Source organism: Anguilla rostrata, chromosome 16 (genome assembly GCF_018555375.3).
Source record: "Anguilla rostrata isolate EN2019 chromosome 16, ASM1855537v3, whole genome shotgun sequence".
Classification (NCBI taxonomy): Eukaryota; Metazoa; Chordata; class Actinopteri; order Anguilliformes; family Anguillidae; genus Anguilla; species Anguilla rostrata.
The window spans coordinates 2,636,844-2,655,964 of NC_057948.1; the positions used below are offsets into that span (position 1 = coordinate 2,636,844).

General features: G+C 42.5%; 1 protein-coding gene and 2 long non-coding RNA genes across 3 annotated transcripts in view; 2 read left to right on the forward strand and 1 right to left on the reverse strand.

The window, feature by feature from the left end:
- Nucleotides 1-19,121, forward strand: part of LOC135242400 (protein NLRC3-like) — a 1,894,071-nt gene that overhangs the window by 643,110 nt on the left and 1,231,840 nt on the right. The gene's annotated exons all lie outside the window — the stretch shown is intronic.
- LOC135242451 (uncharacterized) overlaps nucleotides 1-19,121 on the reverse strand; it is a 641,023-nt gene that overhangs the window by 414,226 nt on the left and 207,676 nt on the right. The gene's annotated exons all lie outside the window — the stretch shown is intronic.
- On the forward strand, nucleotides 284-13,582 carry LOC135242463 (uncharacterized). Its single transcript, XR_010326355.1, has 3 exons — nucleotides 284-582; nucleotides 12,374-12,443; nucleotides 13,549-13,582. It is a non-coding gene; the product is annotated as an uncharacterized LOC135242463 (long non-coding RNA).

The window sequence follows — 19,121 nt, forward strand, 5'->3', positions numbered from 1 at the left end:
CTTATATAGCCCAAGCCCCTCCCCCGGCAATCCTATTACAAAAAAAAATTAAGTTTCTTCCCTTTATCAGTATGTCTTATTTTACATTTAAATTTCAAGAACCAACAATACATAATTACTATGCATAAACAAATGAATGTGAATAATGAATTGCCCATTACGGAAAAGCAAAACAAAAGCAAATGCATACATCCTCCCCCCTTGGGATTTCACACATGTCCCAAACACCCCCACGAAAAAGCCCTATGGTATGGCTCGCGCTTCCTTGGAAGGCTTCCAGAAAAACCGGCTGTATGTTTGGTTGGTGTTTGCTAACTTTTCATATAATTGCAAAATAAAACAATGTTTAACATGAATATTACATTTTACCTTCAATAATTTAACTCTTTTCCCCCACAAATTTACGGCAAACAACGGTACCGCTACCAATTTCATTTAACAGAAATTGCGGTCGTTTAAAAAAAAAAAAAAAAAAAGTATTTTAAATTCGCGGTAAAACGAACATTGTTTCTTTTCCGTTTTTGCCATATTTTCTCGGTCTCATTCATGTACAATTCACCTTCAGAACACACACAAACAATGGTAAGCACATTTTCCCTCTTTCCTTCACGTTACTTTATATGGTTGTTATGTTGCGCACAATTAAAAAGAACACTAACAGGGCTTTAAATGCATTGGACCATGTGCGCATGCTTAAAACTGTAAATGTCCACAGGTCGTGGTCTCACTGCATGACAATTGTCATCCCCAAGCCTCCAATTTCCCATCCATAACCACTACTCTGCTCGTGGTGCTAAATGCTTTTGAGGTACTCCAAAATGTCTTATTTTGGTTTAATTTTTTTTGCTTGCTTTTCCTGTACTGCGGCCAAGGCCGGTGTTATTGCTCCCTCTGTGGCTGCTCTTTTAGCCCGTTCATCAGCGCACCTATTCCCTTCTGTGTGCGGGTCTGTTCTTTTGATGTGTGCCTTTACGTTTATTACTGCTACTCACTTTGGTGCCAGTACTAGTTTTATGTAGTCTCTCCACTACTCCCCCATTTTGAATTGGGGATCCTGCGCTAGTCAGGTACCCCCTATTCGCCCACAGACGCACATAATCGTGTACTACCCCAAACGCAGAGCGTGAGTCAGTGTAAGTGTTTATGTCATAGCCTATCATTGCGTCACATGCCTCTGCTATCGCATACAATTCTGCCACTTGTGCAGACTGTCCTGTTCGCTGCCCGTGTCTTATCAATGCCTCGTCCTGTGTGCACACTGCCCACCTCATGTGTCGTTTCCTGTCAACATAAAAAGAAGAAGTGCCTCTGCTATCGGTATTTCCATTACCTTAGATGTGTTACCTGGTTCTATTTCAACACAGCAGTGATGAGGCTCACCCTTATCTGGTGATGGCAGCAGTGTGGTTGGATTCAACTTTGCCATTTTGGCTTAGCATGTCTGCCATGTGTAAAGGTTCAGTTTATAAACAACAAAAGGGCTAGCAGATTAAGTGCACTTTACTTTCATACTCAGCCATCACACACACACACACAATAGCCTTATGCCTGACGTCCAATTAGCTAATCTCAAATCAGCCTTCTCTAGAACAATGCTCCTCAACGTGCCACAAGACACTTGATAGCACAAAAATGCTCCTCAGTGTGCCACAAGGCACTTGATAGCACAAACCCAGGAATGACACCACTGTGTCACACTAGCTTTTCAAAACACAGTGATATTCACAACACGTCCTGTCCATACTGTTCCTTTACAAAATGATTTAGGAGTCACCTCTAAAATATTTTCAAGGATTATCGACTTCTAGTCAGCGTGGCCAGTTTAATTAAAATAATACTCACCCTCTCGTTGATGCTCATTGATCCAATTCAGAAGATATTTACAAATTCCATCCTCATCCCCAAACTGTTAGGACCCAGCTTCTTCTCGTGGAATCAAAGTCAGGACGATGCAGGAAATCACCAAGACAACAGACACTTTACTGAAGGAAGTAAAAGTTTATTGTAATCATACTGGCCAGCGGGAAACACAACACAAGTTTGCGGTACAGCAACCCACCACCCACTGCATGTCCATCCTATCTGCAAGGAATCTTTGTTCCCTAATGGCATGTGTTTTGTCCCTAAACAACCTTAATGTTGCCTGATACCATATGGCATCACTACTTGCAGAGAGGAGAAACACTCCAAACCCATCACCCCTCCTATCATAAACGTATCAGAAGTTTAAGACCTTTGAAATTTGGGGAGAGATTCCAGTCCAAATTTTCATTTTTTCTATTCATTTGTATTGGATTACATAGGTTTGTAGTGGGATTATTCAAAAATGGTACAGTGAAATTTCACGAAAATGGATAGGACATAGTGCAGGACCCCATCTGTTATGAACATGTGTCAAAACTTTGAGATCTTATAAATTTGGGGAGAAATGCCAATTTAAATTTTTTTCAATTAGCCACTATTGGATTTCATAGTTTGGAGTGGGATTATTTGAAAACACTTCAGGAATATTTCACCAAAATCAGGTCACTACTACTTCAGGACCTCTTCTGTCATAATCAAGTGTCAAAAGTTTGAGACCTTTAAATTTTGAGGAGAATTTGCTATGCCTTATGATCATTTTTCAATAGGATTTTATTACTGTATTTGTTTATATAGACAGTTTGGAGTTTTATTTGCGTACGGTGCAGTGATATTTCATCAACACCATTTCACGTGTACATTAGTTCCTGTTATCTCATACATACATTATGTGATGCAATGGTGAGACCATTAGATTTTGAGGAGAAAACAAAATGCATGACACTTATCTGATCTTTCCATGTTACAGCTTTAAAAAGACGTGAGAATAGGACATAATTAAAAAAAATAATTTCACATTACCGCCATTGTTCAATTTCTCTTCAGCCGTAGCTCACTTTTAGAAGCACATTATAACCTTTGCAAACATGTAAGGAAATCTGTGAAAACATTCAATCATATAACACAACTGATTTACGGTGGACTGGAATTTTCGAATCGGGAGCTAACTTCAGTGTTGTTTTCTTGTAGTTCTCCATTTTTGGGGTGAAAAAAAAGTATATTGCTTTCCCTGCATCCAGAGAAGGGTCAATGCTTAGGCATTTTCAATTTAGCTTGCCTCACCTGCACAAAAGTGGCAAGAGCATTATTTACATAGGTCACACACCGGGATCACCCTGTTAGGGACAGAAGAGCTGGACACAGGGAGATGCGGGAATTTCAGATAACTCCAGAATTTTATTTTCAATAGTGAGAGAGAGCATATTCAAACACAAACATGAAAAAACCTTCGCTCATCACCCTCACGGGATCTGGGCAAAAACAATAAACTAAAATAACAAAGACAAAATAAATGAAATTATACGAGCGCTTTTCAGCCTTTTCTCTGGTCTGTATGTGCTCTCTGTCACCGTCGTGGGGGATCCCGGTCTCAGACGCCTACTGTGGAAAGAAGCACACTTCTAAATCCTGGACTGATTCGTAACATCATCCAGGTGTGTGGTTGCTTAACCAGTAGGCGTGGTCCTCTAATTGCCCTGAATTTCTCCCGCAAAACGAGCCCTACCACAACATATTTCATGTAGAAAGACTTTCTTGTTGAAAATGGCACCTGACCTAGCTAGCAGTCTTGAATATGAGCCGAGGCATTTTGGATTACAGAAACTCTTACATACAGTTCAGGCCAAAGGTTTACATACACCTAGGCTAAAGACATTCAAACTCTATTTTTCACAGCTGAACACATTTCATGTTACCATACAACTTCCCATGTTAAGTCAATTAGGGAATCCACTTTATTTCCATAAGAGGTCTGTGGCAAGTGAGTGCCACCCCTCCTGGTTAAAACACACTCACGGGAGACAACCGTTTCCGTAATTAGCACTGCCGTGCTCTTTTATTCACACTCTCGTCTTTTACAGACAATTCTCATATAACACGGTTCCGTAGTCGTCTTGTCATCGGCCCTCCTCGCTCTGGCTTCCGGTCTTCCTTTTAAAAACCCCAGGCTCACTGTTGAAAGCAATCAGAGGCAATCAGCGCAATTAAACAATTAACAATTATCGGCGCTGATTACCTCCAGCTGACAGTTGTGACGAAGGATCCGAGAGCCGCTCCTCTCACACTCTCTCTCTGCAGCCGACGCTCATACCACGCCCACCCCACCACATACCCCCACCGCTCGACTTAGGCCGGGGAGCCATCCGGCCGATGACCAACCCCTCCCCCTCCCCCCCCCCCTCCTGGGGGCGAGAGAGGAAGTCCGCCACGACCATCCGTACACCCGGTCTATGGATCACCTTGAAGTTAAAAGGCTGCAAAGCCAGATACCACCGAGTGATCCGGGCGTTGGTATCCTTCATGCGGTGGAGCCATTGGAGGGGGGCATGGTCCGAACAGATGGTGAATGGGCGACCCAGAAGGTAATACCGGAGGGCTCCGACCGCCCACCGAATGGCGAGGCACTCTTTCTCCACCGTGCTGTACTTCGCCTCCCGTTGTGACAGTTTTCGGCTAATGTACAGCACGGGGCGGTCGACTCCCTCCACCTGCTGGGTCAAAACAGCCCCCAGCCCTCTGTCCGACGCGTCGGTCTGCAAAACAAAAGGGAGAGAGAAGTTAGGTGTGAACAAGAGCGGCTCCCCACAGAGAGCTTCTTTTACCCTCTCAAACGCCCGCTGGCACGGTTCCGTCCACTGGACCGGATCTGAGGCACCTTTTCAGGTTAAGTCAGTTAGGGGGCTGGTTAGCTCCGAAAATGCCGGGATGAACCTTCTGTAATAGCCGGCCAGCCCCAAGAACCTCCTTACCTCCTTTTTTGACTTGGGTCGGGGACAGGCTGCAATCGCAGCGGTTTTGTCCACTAGAGGCCGCACCTGTCCACTTCCCAAGTGGTACCCCAAATACCGTACCTCCGCTCAGCCAATAGCACACTTCTTTGGGTTAGCCGTGAGCCCTGCCTGCCTTAATGACTCGAGCACTGCCCCCACATGCTGCAAATGCTGCTCCCAGCTGTTGCTATGGATGATTACATCATCCAGATAGGCAGCAGCATAACCAGCATGCGGACGCAATACCCGATCCATTAGGCGCTGGAAGGTGGCAGGGGCCCCGAATAACCCAAACGGAAGTGTCCTGAATTGGTACAAACCATCCGGAGCGGAGAAAGCCGTTTTTTCCTTAGATTTGGCAGATAAGGGAATCTGCCAGTAACCCTTGGTTAAATCCAGCGTCGAAAAAAATCGAGCCGTGCCAAGCCGATCCAAGAGCTCGTTGACCCGAGGCATTGGATAAGCATCAAACCGTGACACTTCATTTACCTTTCTATAATCCACACAGAAGCGAATAGACTCATCAGGCTTACCTACCAGCACAATGGGGCTACTCCAGGGACTGTGGGATTCCTCTATTACCCCCAGCTCTAGCATTGCCTTTATCTCTGCCTGAACCAATTTCTTTTTGTGTTCCGGCAATCTATAGGGGCGGGTCCGCACCGTCACCCCCGGGTAAGTCTCAATGTGGTGGTGTATGAGGTGCGTGCCTCCTGGTATGGGGGAAAACACATCAGCAAAACGCTTTTGCAACAAGGCAAGGTCTGCTCTCTGATTCGGTGAGAGATGGTCATCTGAAAGGGTTGAGATCTGACTGGATGAATTTGGTACCTCATCTCTCCCCAGCTCATCTCTCTCCTTATCCACCGTAACCAGAGAGACAGCCACCACCTCCTTCCACGCTTTCAGGAGACTGAGGTGATAAATCTGTTTTGCCCCCTCTCTATCAGTACACTCTACCTCATAGTCAACCTCCCCCACTTGCCGTGTGACCGCAAAGGGCCCTTGCCACTTGGCGAGTAATTTAGAACTAGAGGTAGGGAGTAACACAAGAACTTTATCTCCCGGTGAAAATTGCCGTAGTTTAGCTCCTCTGTCGTAGTGCTGTTGCTGACGTGCCTGCGCCTCGAGCAAATTCTCCCGTGACAACTTACCCAGTGTATGGAGTTTTGCTCGCAGGTCCAGCACGTATTGTAATTCATTTTTACTAGGACTCGGACCCTCCTCCCAGTTTTCTTTAACTAGGTCCAATATTCCCCGGGGTTTCCTACCGAACAGTAGTTCAAAGGGAGAAAATCCCGTGGAGGCCTGGGGAACCTCCCACACTGCAAACACCAGAGGAGATGACCACTTATCCCAATTACGGCTATCCTCATGAACGAACTTCCGGATCATAGACTTCAACGTTCTATTAAAACGCTCAACCAGCCCATCCGTTTGGGGATGGTACACGCTGGTTCTAATAGAATGAATGCCCAATTACCCGTACAGCTCGCGTAGTGTGCGTGACATAAACTGTGTGCCCTGGTCAGTCAGAATCTCTTTCGGGATTCCGACTCGGGAGGTTATTTGAAACAATGCCTGCGCAACACTTTTTGCCGAAATGCTGCGCAAAGGAACTGCTTCGGGATACCTTGTCGCATAATCCACCAGAACTAACACGAAACGGTATCCCTGCGTGCTCCGATCAAACGGCCCGATGAGGTCCATCCCCACTCTCTCAAAAGGGACCTCCATTAGCGGAAGGGGGCGCAACGGCGCTTTTGGTATAGCCGGGGAATTTACTAGTTGGCATTCAGGGCACGACGCACACCACCGACGCACGTCGGCCCAAATGCCCGGCCAATAGAAGCGGGCCATTATCCGGTTCAGTGTTTACTCATACCCTAAATGACCAGCCATGGGGTTAAAATGAGCCGTCTGAAAAACCATTTCCCGAGAGCTTTTAGGCACCAGCAATTGGGTGATTTCCTCATTAGTCTGAGTGTCATGACACACTCTGTATAATCTATCCCGAATTATTACAAAATACGGGTGAGTGAGTGTTGCATCAGGGCGCACCTGTTGACCATCAATGGACATCACGCGGTCAAAGGCAAAGCGTAGGGTGTCATCACGAGACTGCTCGAATGGGAAATCCTCCATGGGGCGAAACACCGGTACCTGCGGAGTCTCCCCCGGAGGCTCCACTGGTGCCGGCTCCCCCTCTGCCGCGTCGGACGACCCCGCGTCACCGCTGACAGCAGCACACACATCACACAGCCCTACCCGTCGTGAACGCACCCCCCCTACCTTACCAGCTGCCTGGCGGAACCCCGGCCAATCAGTGCCTAAAATCAGAGGGTGCGAGAGGCGGGAGCTAACTGCAGCCTTTATTTTATGCTTTTTCCCTTGACACCGAATTTCCACCGAGACGATAGGGTCCTCGTGTAAATCCCCATGCACACACCTTATAGATACCCTTGATGCTTCTAACAACGCCTCGGGTCGAACCAGGCTTTGTCGAATCATGGTCTGCATAGCCCCCGAGTCCAACAGCGCCTGGTGTTCACTCCCTTGAATCCTTACCGGAATACAGTACGCTCCGTCTGGGTCGGGAGCGGAGGTGGGCGGGCCAACAACACGAACCACCTGCCCCACCTCCATGAGCGGGCACTCGCGGCGCAGGTGACCCGGTTGTCCGCACCGCCAACACCCCGGTCCGGGCGTCTGAGGAGAAATTGCTCCTAAGGAGGAACTGGACTTGTGGAGGTCCACAGTTTTTTTTTTTCCTGAGGTCTTGGCTGAGTTTCTTGAATTTTCCCATGGTATCAAGGGCAAAAAGGCAGTGGCTCTAAAGGTAGGCCCTTAAATACAGCCACAGGTTCCAATTAACTCCCAATTAACTCCTAATTATGACAATTGGCCAATCAGAAACTTCTAAAAAATTCATCATTACCTACATTTCTGGAATCTTCCAGACTTTTTAAAGAGACAGTCAACCTTGTGTATGTAAACTTTTGACCCACTGGAATTCTAATTAAGTGAATTAAAGCTGAAATAAATCTGTCTCTAATCGATTGTTTTAAAATGACCTCTGATGTGAACAAAGAAGACACCCTAATTGACTTGCCAAAAAAAATGCATGGTAACATGAAATGTGCGGAGTTGTGAAAAACTGAGTTTGAATATTATTAGCCTGGGTGTATGTAAACTTTTGGCCCCAACTGTAGGTGAGATCTATAAAGTCATATTCAGTTGTGATGTGAGTTTGAGTTGCAGTAAGAGAATGAGTCTAACTGGAAGCTTTGTCTCCATGTGCTGTGAGTTAGAGCTGCAGTAAGAGGATGAGTCTAACTGGAAGCTCTGTCTCCTTGTGCTGTGAGTTAGAGCTGCAGTAAGAAGATCAGTTTAACTGCATGCTCTGTCTCCATGTTTTGTTCACAGGGTCCTAGTGGAAAGAGCAGGGTCACCTGTACCCAGCTGTGTGTCTATGAAGACTGATCATTCAATGAATCATCAACATGTCTTTAGTGGAGAGTCCACTGGTGATCACAGGTAATTAAACAGATTCATATTGATAAAACTGTTTCACTATCCTTCAATGTTACTGGCACCTTTCACGTGTAGTCCAGTTCATGAAGACACATTCAGATATAGGTGAGATGTACTATTTCATATTCAGTTGTGCTGTGAGTTAGAGCTCCAGTAATAGGATGAGTTTACCTGGAAGCTCTGTCTCCATGTGCTGTGAGTTAGAGCTGCAGTAAGAGGATGAGTTTAACTGGAAGCTGTCTCCATGTGCTGTGAGTTAGAGCTGCAGTAAGAGGATGAGTTTAACTGGACGCTCTGTCTCCATGTGCTGTGAGTTAGAGCTGCAGTAAGAGGATGAGTTTAACTGGAAGCTCTGTCTCATTGTTTTGTTCACAGGGTCCTAGTGGAAAGAGCAGGGTCACCTGTACCCAGCTGTGTGTCTATGAAGAGTGATCATTCAATGAATCATCAACATGTCTTTAGTGGAGAGTCCACTGGTGACCACAGGTAATTAAACAGATTCATATTGATAAAACTGTTTCACTATCCTTCAATGTTACTGGCACCTTTCACGTGTAGTCCAGTTTATGAAGACACATTCAGATATAGGTGAGATGTACTATTTCATATTCAGTTGTGCTGTGAGTTAGAGCTGCAGTAATAGGATGAGTTTAACTGGAAGCTCTGTCTCCATGTGCTGTGAGTTAGAGCTGCAGTAAGAGGATGAGTTTAACTGGAAGCTCTGTCTCATTGTTTTGTTCACAGGGTCCTAGTGGAAAGAGCAGGGTCACCTGTACCCAGCTGTGTGTCTATGAAGAGTGATCATTCAATGAATCATCAACATGTCTTTAGTGGAGAGTCCACTGGTGACCACAGGTAATTAAACAGATTCATATTGATAAAACTGTTTCACTATCCTTCAATGTTACTGGCACCTTTCACGTGTAGTCCAGTTTATCAAGACGCATTCAGATGTACAGTTGAAGCCAAAAGTTTACATACACCTAGGCTAAAGACATTCAATCTCAATTTTTCACAACTCCACACATTTCATGTTACCATACATATCCTGTGTTAAGCCAATTAGGGTATCTACTTTATTTCCATTAGAGGTCATTTCAAAATAATAGCTAAGAGACAGATTTATTTCAGCTTTTATGTACTATATCAGATTTTCAGTGGGTCAAAAGTTTACGTACACTTTGTTAGTATTTGGTGGCATCGCCTTTTTAATTGCTTAACTTGAACCAAATGCTTGGTGTAGCCTCCCACAAGCTTCTCACAACACTTTGCTGGAATTTTTGCCCATTTCCCCTGACAGAAGTGGTGTAACTCAGTCAGGTTTGTGGGCCTCCTTGCTCAGACACACTTTTTCAGTTCAGCTAATTAAAGCTGAAATAAATCTGTCTCTAATCCATTGTTTTAAAATGCCTTCTGATGTGAACAAAGTAGATACATTTCTTTTGGCAAGTCAATTAGGGTATGGTAACATGACATGTGCAGAGTTGTGAAAAACTGAGTTTGAATATCATTAGCCTGGGTGTATGTAAACTTTTGGCCTCAACTGTAGATCTCTATATCTTCATATCTGGCTGTCTGTCTGGCTAGAGCTTCTGTCAGGATTGGCATGGTTGATGAACTGCCCTCTGGCTGTCCTCTTATGATGAGAAGGAAGGAAGCTTCGTTATTTCGATCAAGCAACTCAACGTTTGCTTAACTTTATTCATTATTCAGATAGCGATTGCGACATTAGCCACTTAGGGCGCTTAGTTAAGTACCCATTTGTTTAAAGATCTAAATGCTCCATCGCACTTCTGTCAATCTACCAGCAGTAGACAGCCAGGTGTCATATTAATGGACTATTTTATATGCATGTTCATATGCAGGGCAGTAAAGTAAACAAACTAATATAGTGCAGTGTCACTTGTCAGTCTCTTACATTAGTCATGTCTCACGGGTAACCTCTGTACATACAATGATGAATCCCAGTTTGTGTCAATAAACGTTTAATGAAACAACCATCATCCTCATTCATCCAACAAATACTACAACAGGAAGCCTAGCAACTGCTAATGGGTTGGTTATCGGCTAGCCAGCAAGCGATAGGTTCTTAATCAGATGGGTTCTTAACTAGGCCAGCTAATGTTATCTAGTTCTTGGCGTGCTAAGTGGCTAATGTTGCAATCCCCCAGCTGAATAATGAATTAAAAGCTAAGCAAATGTTCCAAATGTTTGAGCACTGGATCAAAATAATGACATGTTCATTTCCCAATGTTAGTTGCTAAGAGTAGCTTTAGGCAGTGCAAAATGGAGCTTTAGATCGTGGACGACACGTGTAAACTTCAGCGTGACTACACATTTCTCGTAGGAATCATAGCCAGTTGACTGTTAACTTCACTGCAGTGGTGATCGGACTTACACGAAGCAAGGGCTAGTGTGATGTTAGCCTTTATTAATCGCAATTCTACGAGGCCGTATGATGTAGCTAGCACATCTGTTTACTGTTACTTGTTCAATGGAATGTTCAAAGTAAAGCTGATCAATTAGTCTAGCCAGCTGACATCTTTATATTTAAAGCCAATTTCACAGTAAAGCACAAGTAGGTCGAATCGCAAAACTGATCATTCCAGGAAGCAACTGGTAGTTCAACATCTAAACTCCATCCAAAAATCCCCATCTTCAACTGACTCCCATACAAATTTCTCACAATTTCCCCCCATACCTCCTTTTAAAATCCCCCATCTATCATTGACCCAAACACATTTTTATTGTAATAGTTCTCCAAATAATGTTTTTAATCCCCTACATTTAGGGGAATGTTCCCCAGTCTGGCAACCCAGTCATCAACCCTGCTACCCCGACAGCTGTATAGCTATCAATGCTAGGCATATGTATTCATATTTGCTCCTGTGCACAAATTGCTGAGCATAAGATATAGCTAGCAAGCGACAGTTTGTGACAGAGGAATGACTGCGAGTAGGCTATTCACAGTAGTCTAGCTAGCTGTCCCTCTCTAACTAACACATACACATGAGTAAATAAACACATTATGTATTTATGTACTGTGTGTGACAGAAGACTTGCTGAGTGTCGCAAGGCTATACGTATTCAGAATGGTCTAACTAGCCCTCGCTAACCAATATAAATGCATATTATCTAAGTATTTATTATGTGTGTGTCAGAGGAATGGAGTGTAGGCTATATGTATTCACAATAGTCTAACAGCTAACATCTTTTATCTTTATTTACATTTTTTACATTGTTTTGCGAGGGAACGCAATAATATTTTAAAAAATGTTCTCACCCACGTCTCTTCAGGGGCTAAGTACGTACTAAAATATTTACCTGGATATGTAAATACATATTTTGGGTTTGGCGGTGAATGGATCTGCTTCAGGTATTAGTGCATGCACCAGGGTGCATTACCCTATCTAACAGGGAGTACTATACATCTCCCCTACTAAACAGGAGGAATACCAGTAAACCCCCCAGTATCTAGGAGCAGATCCAAACAGTAGGTGATGATGGGGTGGTGGAGGGTGAGTGCAGTTCTGAGCAGCAGCAGTGAAGCAGGCAAAAGCAGCGCAGGCAAGCAGCAGCACTGAGAGGTCTGATTTGTGGTTTAATAACGCACTCCATTGGTGATGTGTGCCTGTGATTGGATGGGTAAGAGAAGAGTGTTGTGTGTATGCAATTGGATGATGGTGGAAACGCACAAGTATGCGGTTAATGGAGCCAACCGATTGGTCAGCTGCAATTTTTGAGTTTCCTGACAGAACTTGCTTTGTGCATTCTGTGCGTACCACTCATTCATTTCTAACTCTGATGTGTGTACAAGAGAGAAACTATGCAAATGGTTCAGAACACATTGTGTAAAACTGATTCTTCTGGATAGAGCTGCTGTAAGATGATAAGTTTAACTGGAAGCTCTGTCTTCATGTGCTGTGAGTTTGAGCTGCAGTAAGAGGATGAGTTTAACTGGAAGCTCTGTCTCCATGTTTTGTTCACAGGATCCAGCAGTCACTGAAGTCCAGCTCTTTCGAAGAGAAGAGTTCAGATAAATTATCTTCCACAAAAAAGGTATGAGATCTTTTTTAATTGGTTGTGTTTTCTTTGTGCAGTAAATCCTTTTGAGTATATATAATGCCTATATAATTTAGTGCAAGGATAATGTTTACAAGTGCCTGACATTGCCCTTAACATTAATAACATATTGCACCTTTTTTATATTATTCATGACCATCTAAAGTGGAATATCATATGAACACAATAAACCAGCTTTTTACTTAAAAAATGCTCTATTTTAATGATCTTAGCGCATGGTCTAAAGTGCATGGTACAAGTGCATTTAGGTTTTGTCCAAACCCACTTATACTCGTTTAACAGTGGATTATTTGAGCGCAATGTAAGGCACAAGGTTCCAATGGGCTGATCCTACTGTCTTAATTTATAGGTGTGTCCTGGGCATAAACATGTGATAAACCAATCAGCATATCATCTCACATTCCTTATAAAAGCCACCTGCACTTGCACCTTGGTGGATTGATAATATAATGGTGGATTTTAAAAGTCTTAGAAAAAACAGATTTACCTCATAAAAGACCTGTTTCTGTGCGAGTCCATTAAAATTTGGAGATCTAAAAAACGACCATCATGCTCAGTGAATCCCGCAGAACATATTTGAAAATTAATCATAAAAAGGTGATTTAAAATGTCGAAATAAATGCAGTATTCGCAGGGCAATGTTGTGGACTTTTTAAATCAAATGAACCATTCTGTCTGCATAACAGGCTGTAGATGAAGCAGCTCTTCTGCCAGCTGATTCCTCCTCGCCCGTGCTGCTGGGGTATCTCGGTTCATTAATGTGCATCAGCACATACAGTTCAACATCACGCCTTCTAAAGTCCTATAACGTGTCCTCATTTATGTCTGAGACATCCATGACTTTGGCAACGTTATGCAACACACAACACGCCACAAAGAATATTCAGGCCTTCTGAGGGCTGTATTGTAAAGTTCCACCTGACTTATGCGAACATCTGAAGTGCATTTTCATCATTCCAAACGTCCTCTCTATTGGGCTACAGTGCATGTTTTTGGGAGTTTTCAATTGAATGACTATTCACGCACTCTATTATATTATCTTCAGCCTTGTCTTTAACGGATAGCCATTGTCCCCTAACAGCCACCCCTCCAGGAGTGGGATTCCCCCAGAAGACCAATATGCCAATATAAAGTAGTCATGTCATTATCCAGGATAATCTGCAAATACATGTGTAACCATACAAGTCACATCACAAAATGTCAATGTTACAGTTCACATGTATTATGACCTATTTATTTGTCATGTGTTCATTTATTATTGTGATGCAGCACACCCCTTCATGTGTTTATTTCACACACTGATACGGCACACCTCTTCCTGTGTTTATTTCACACACTGATACGGCACACCTCTTCATGTGTTTATTCCACACTGATACAGCACACCTCTTCATGTGTTTATTTCACACTGATACAGCACACCTCTTCATGTGTTTATTTCACACACTGATACAGCACACCTCTTCATGTGCTTATTCCACACTGATACAGCACACCTCTTCATGTGTTTATTTCACACTGATACAGCACACATCTTCCTGTTTATTTCACACGGATACAGCACACCTCTTCATGTGTTTATTTCACTCTGATACAGCACACCTCTTCATGTGTTTGTTTCACACTGATACAGCACACCTTTTCATGTGTTTATTCCACACTGATACAGCACACCTCTTCCTGTGTTTATTTCACACTGATACAGCACACCTCTTCATGTGTTTATTTCACACTGATACAGCACACCTGTTCATGTGTTTATTTCACTCTGATACAGCACACCTCTTCATGTGTTTGTTTCAGTCTCTCCTGCACACTCTGATGAAGTTAGAGAAGGATAACAAGTTGAAACAGTTTAAGAGCCACCTGAGACAGGATTTCCCAGAATGCTTTAAGAGTTTGCCTGAAGAGTCTGTGATGGATAGGCTTATGACACATATGAAGAACTTGTTCAAGATAGAGCAAGAGGATCGTGAGGCCCTGTACATAGTTGAGAAGATGCTGGAGACCTGTGGCAGTGAGAGGTCTCTGGAGATCACACTCCACATCCTGAGGAACATGAAGCAGAAGGATCTTGCCGACTCACTGGAGAGAGATGAGCACAGTAAGAGTTTTCCCTCACTGCTACTGTGTGTCCATTAGAATTCTGAACTGAGTTTAGATAGCAAATCTAACAATGATTTATAGCATCTACACTTTCATAATAGTGTTTTACATTATTACATATATAAAATGCCACAAATAACATGTATACAAAGGCATTTACATTTATTAAAATATTGCCTCAAACAGTGAATACGGGGACAAGTAAATTAACAAGATTAAATGACCTTGAGGGGGGTTAAATCTTTTGCTCAAAAACCAGTAACTAGACCACTGTCCCATCAGACAGACTGCCCTGAGTTTGTATCCAGGAATCAAACTCAGCAGTCAGTATAAAAGAATTAGATTATGTGAGGGAGTGGGGGTTTTGGGAGACCAATCGCGACTGAACAGGGGGTTCTTTAAGCTATTCACCAGGGGTAGAATAACCAAAGTCTCAAGAGACAAAAGGACAGCGGAAAAATAACAGAAAGGAAAACAATACTCCTAAGGGAGAGTATCCCAAAGAAAAGCTCTAAACAACAACGTACTGGGTAAGAAAAAACTAAAGCTTAAGGAGTTTGAACTTTCTGAAAATAAAACAAAACTGCCTGAGCAGAAAACGGAGCAACTCAAAGAAAACAGACCTCGAACCGAGGCTGAAAAAGTAACACCCTAAAGAAAGAATTCTGAGTTTAGGTTGTGGCACTAACTTGTTGCCAACAACCTATTAGCTAAAGACTGTTGTGCTAATTTTATAGCCACAACAATCCAATATCACAACTCTCAAACCTTTACCTTTACCTTTACCTTTACCTCGCTTGACAGATTACCGTGCAACATAAGTGAAACTGAAGCAAATCAAGGCTTAACAAAATGGAGAACTCAATGGCCGTAATAACTTAAGAAAAGGCGTATGAAAAAACCAATGGCCCTAATAACTGAAGAAAAGGCGCAGGAAGGAAAAGAAATGGTAGTATCAGCTAAAACCATGACAGATTATAAGGACTTCCAGGTGTCTCACGCTGTAAAGAAGCTCGTTCCAGAAGCAAAAGCATGACCCTGCAACGGGGTGTTCAAGTCCTACTTGTGCGCCTGCAGATGTGCAAACCGAGAATATGATGACCCCTTTATCCTATCCTATTAATTATCATTCATTCGCCAAATTCATTGATAAGTCAGTCTACAGAAAACTGGTGGAATCAACCAACAAGTCAAAACAAGCTCTATATTAGGTTTTAAGATTAGCTAATTGAATTTACTACAAAGCAGTCAAATAGATTAATGCGTTGAAATCATACATTCTTTATTGAATGCAGGCTCACTACTTCTAAATTACAAAACAGAAGATATACAACAAAACATTAAACAATTGATTATGAAATACCAGAAAAGAGAGAGAGAGAGACGGATAAGCCAGACCTTGCCAAAGTGTTACCCACTTCCATCAACATATTTTTGTGTTTTCTCTAAAACTGAGACTTTGAATAAACTGAATAAAATAGCTACATGACAACTGAGTGAAATATATCCGATTTGTGTGTGTGCGGTTCCAGAAAACCATCAAAGCTGCGCGTTCTCTGAGGAATTGATAAGAGGAGAGTGACGGTGCATATTGCACTTTGTATTTCTTGAACTACTTTTTCTGTTTTCTTTTTTTGTCATGCACATTTTAGCGCTTTTCTCAGTGTTCCTGTAATATGCCTCAATACATTTTCCCTTAGCCTATATAACAAAACCGCTAAGAGTTACAAATGTTAAAATTGATTCAGTTGTGTACTTTACTTCAAGAAAATAGTTTTGCAATGTACGGTTTTGTAAGGGGTATTACGCAGTAAAACAACGAGTCCTTACTAGAGTTAAATTATTACAGGTTTTTGGCTAATGACACACCCAGCACTGGCTCATGTGACTCTAAAATATCTGACCTTCCCCCCAATGAGTGTTTCAAGCAACTTTCAGTATAGCAAGGGATGTTGTGTCTCCCCAATGCAGACTGCCCCCAGGTCATGTGCAGGAGCTTGTCTTTACAAAATAAAACTTGTGGAAGTTTGAATAAAGCATAATGGCTGAAGATGTATTACACCCTTGGAAGCTTTTTGGTTTTTTATTTTCTTTACCTAAGCTTATGCAAATCAAACATACAGCTAAAGAGGAAAGAAAAAATATTAACAAACAAAAAAACATCAAAACATTTTAGGCTAGCATTATGTAGTTTTTTTTCATTAGGGGTTCATTGAATACAGTAGTTAATAATCAAGATGAGAAACAATTTTTAAATGATAAAAGCATTTTTTCAGTTTAATTGGCTTCACTGTCCCTTAGGTAGGGGTGGTGGGGTTTATGCAGTTTGTAAGAGTAACAATGGGTACTATGTTTTGATTCATGAAATCATTTTTCCTATGTCTTATTAACCTACGTTTAATGTTACCTGGTCTGGCACCTGCGTTTTCAATACAGTTATTTAGGGTTTCATTTGATGCATTTGCCTCTACGGCAGAGGTTCTGCCAGCCAGAGAGAAATAGGCTACTTGCGGGGTTCCGACAGTAGGAGGCAGCAGATTGTAACTTTTTATCTATGTTTTTTCCTCAGACACAGCTTCCATCATTCTGCATTGAAAAATTGTACTTGATGTCACACTACGTTGCATTTTGGGGTGACTGACCATCTTTAGAGAAACGCTTAGTTCTGTGGCTTTGAGATATCATTTGGACGCTATTTGGGAAAAATAAAGCCCCAGCTAATAGTGGCCTGGTATCGGGTACCATACTTTAGGATAGTGGTCAGCGTAGTCGCCATTCAAGTATTTTTATGGATCCGATCCCTAACTCTCTTGTCATATTGTAAGTCTGCAATATAAAACCTGTGTAAGACCCTGGTCAATCCCGTTTTGGCGATTTTTCAGAAAACATATTTTTACAGTTAATTTTTCATGTTCAATGTCAGAAATGCTTCAGCTATAATCAAATAGCAACATATAAATTGTTAACTTGCCAGAAAATAACAGCAGTTTTCTTTAATATGATTCCAAAAATTAGCTTCCCTCTTCCGTGTAGCTAGTTACTCTTGTTGGACAGATAGTTACACATCATCAGACACTGGCAGTAGGTTGGGAACTCAGAATCGAAAAAGTGCGTTCTCCTTTTCACCATAATGAAAAAAAAAACCATTTGTGTTCATTAAATCAAAAACGATTATAGCGAGAGTGACAGTGACACTGATGCTCGTGTAGCAAGAAATTCAATTTCATGGATGGAATGTATGTAATACTGTGTGAGGGGTGTGTTACACACTGTGATACAGGCGTGTATTACTGTGTGAGGTGTGTAACATACTGATAGAAGTATGTAACACTATGATACTGTATGTGTAAAATACTGTGAACACTGAGTGCATTAATATTTTTATGGATTGTTTCTTCTTAAAATCTGTTAATTGAAAGGGAAATTTTAATCTTATTTTAAACAGTTATTTATCATATTTCCTCTTTTCAGATGAATCCATAAAAAGAGCCCAGCAGGAACTGAAAACTCATCTGAAGAAGCAGTTTGAATGCATATTTGAAGGTTTAGCAAAGCAGGGCAACCAAACCCTTTTGAATGATATCTATACAGAGCTCTACATCACAGAGGGGGGAAGTGGGGAGGTCAATAATGAACACGAGGTCAGACAGATTGAGACAGCATCCAAGAGACAAACCACACAGGAGACTGCAATCCTCTGCAATGACATCTTTAAGCCTTTACCTGGACAAAAGAAACCCAGAACTGTGCTTACAAAGGGCATTGCTGGCATTGTGAAAACCGTCTCTGTGCAGAAGTTCATTCTGGACTGGGCAGAAGGAAAAGCCAATCAGGACATTGATTTCATCTTCACTCTTCCTTTCCGAGATCTGAATTTGAAGAAGGAAAAAGAATTCAGTCTAATGCAACTTCTGCAGCACTACTTTCCACAAGTGAAAGAGATCAAAAACGTTGAAGGTGATGAAGTCAAAGTTGTATTTATCTTTGATGGTCTGGATGAGTGTCGACTTCCTCTAGATTTCCGAAGCAATATGAAGTGCTGGGATATAACAGAATCATCATCAGTGGATGTGCTGCTGACCAACCTCATTAAGGGGAATCTGCTTCCCACTGATCTCCTCTGGATCACCTCCCGACCAGCAGCAGCCAATCAGATCCCTCCTCAGTGTGTCCACCAGGTGACAGAGGTACGAGGGTTCAATGACCCACAGAAGGAGGAGTACTTCAGGAAGAAAATCAGAGATCAGAACCTGGCCAGCAGTATTATCTCACACATAAAGTCATCCAGGAGTCTCTACATCATGTGTCACATACCAGTCTTCTGCTGGATTTCTGCTACTGTTCTGGAGACAATGTGGGGTAAAGCAGAGAGTGGAGATCTGCCCAAAACGCTGACTGAAATGTACACACACTTTCTGCTCATTCAGACTAATGTGAAGAATCAGAAGTATCATGGCACTGATGAGGCAGACTCAAAGAAGATGTCAGCATCAGATACAGAAATCATCCTGAAACTGGGGAAGCTGGCTTTTCGACAGCTGGAACAGG